A 1,753-nucleotide genomic window follows, 5' to 3' on the forward strand; every position below is an offset into this window, starting at 1 on the left:
CGAATGTTTCCGTCTGCTACTTGGAAACAAGTCAGCAAACTGTCCTCCATGTTTTATCAGAGTTGATGTGGCACACTGCATAAAGATGATCTGCCAGTGGGACTGCCTGAAAAACAAGTCACACCGTGTCAAAGACTTCTTTGTCAGAGCAATAGCCAAGCTTCTACAATCACAGTGTTTGGACCATGCAAAACAGCTGATACATGCGATCACTGTTGTGGCCCTCAGTGAGGCAGAGGGTGATGATAGCTCTGGAGTTCCTCTGGAATCAGAGAGGTGCAAAAAATATCTAAAAACACAGATAACAGAAGACTCCATCATTCCAGCCGAAGACACAAAGGAAGTGCATCAAATGGAACCTTTAGACGAGATCCAGACTGACCTTCGAGACTGGGTATCAAACATATGCGAGAAGAGCAGGTCACTCGCTGCAGCCAGTGGGGACAGGGATAACATCCATTTCCTCCCTGAGATTGTTCCACACATTATAAGACTTGCAAGTTACTTGCCACTTTGGACAGGAGTAATGGTCCCCCTCTTCAGAAGCACTAGCCTCACTGCAAGCTCAGCCACTGTGGAAGCAGAATTCAAAAATGTAAAACATGGCCTTTTTAAACATGAGAACTTGCCCATTAGACTTGATCGATTTATTTCTCGTCATCTTTCCTTCATCGAAGGAAAAATGAGGATTTGTTCTGGAAAAGTAAAACATGAAATAGCTGGATTAACAAAAGTTTCAGAAACAAACTCTGCTTCCATGAGCACCCACAGTGCTGAAGCCAAGAGAAGAATAGATTCTCACCATTCTCCAGAACTTGATGAAACAAACATTCCGCCAACAGATGAAGATGTGGTAGAAAACTGGAGGGGACTAATTCTTCCACCGAAAAAAAAGGAAGAGGACTTCATATCTTACTTCCTGCACTGAATGGCTCCATGCAGATCCATCTGTTCGGGGAAAAAGAGTGAAAGTGGGACTATTAAAAAATGGAAACCTGCATCAACCTATTAAAGTTGGAAAATTAACAATATCTGTCCAGAACACATGTGCATTTGATGCTTTCTGTCAGTGCTTATGCTGTGCTTTCTGTGACAGCTCAGCATTTCAAAATGTTGTCAGGAATGACAGTGACAACCCCATCTTGCAGCTTGTGAAAGCCATTACTGCAGATAGTGTGACCCCAAAGATATACTCACAGAGGGCAGAGCTGCTTAGTGCAATGTTTCAAAAAATCGAGTTGAAGTCTGGAGCCCACCAAATCGATGCCCAGTGCAATATCTCCACTGTCATTGGTAAAACAATGAGAAATGTATCAAGCATTTACCTGTCTAAACACTGCTCTTCTCAGTACTGCCAGCTAAACAAAGGAACAACTAGGGAAGTACCATTTGTTTCTACTGACATTTCTGTCCTGATGAAGTCTGGCTTGGCTCAGCTTGGTACTTCAGTCGAAAATGGACTCTTACTTCCAGAGTCTACCTGCCTTCGCCAACTACAGAAAGAATCAGAATGTCCAGTTGCATTCAAAACAGGAGACAGCACGTCAGGGAAAATACTCTGTGCAGGAACTCTAACTCACAGCTACCAAATTGGAGAAATAGCATGGATTGTCACTGACCTCTTACAAACTACTCAGTTTACTTTGAGTGAATTTCCCTCCGTTGTGGCTCTCCAAGGAAAGACATTCACTTTGAGAGGAGTCATCGTTTTCAAGGGAAGCTTGACCAAAGATGTTATGGGACATTACACTGC

The 1,753-nt window shown here is 43.1% G+C and overlaps 1 long non-coding RNA gene across 1 annotated transcript; it reads right to left on the reverse strand.

Moving 5' to 3' along the window:
- Positions 1 to 210: 210 nt before the first annotated feature.
- Positions 211 to 1,278, reverse strand: LOC119410170. The gene is made up of 4 exons (XR_005186825.1): positions 1,198 to 1,278; positions 803 to 948; positions 383 to 572; positions 211 to 289 (listed from the first exon to the last, which is right to left on the reverse strand). It is a non-coding gene; the product is annotated as an uncharacterized LOC119410170 (long non-coding RNA).
- Positions 1,279 to 1,753: the final 475 nt, after the last annotated feature.

The sequence above is a fragment of the Nematolebias whitei genome, chromosome 5, assembly GCF_014905685.2.
Source record: "Nematolebias whitei isolate Nwh7 chromosome 5, NemWhi1, whole genome shotgun sequence".
Lineage (NCBI taxonomy): Eukaryota > Metazoa > Chordata > Actinopteri > Cyprinodontiformes > Rivulidae > Nematolebias > Nematolebias whitei.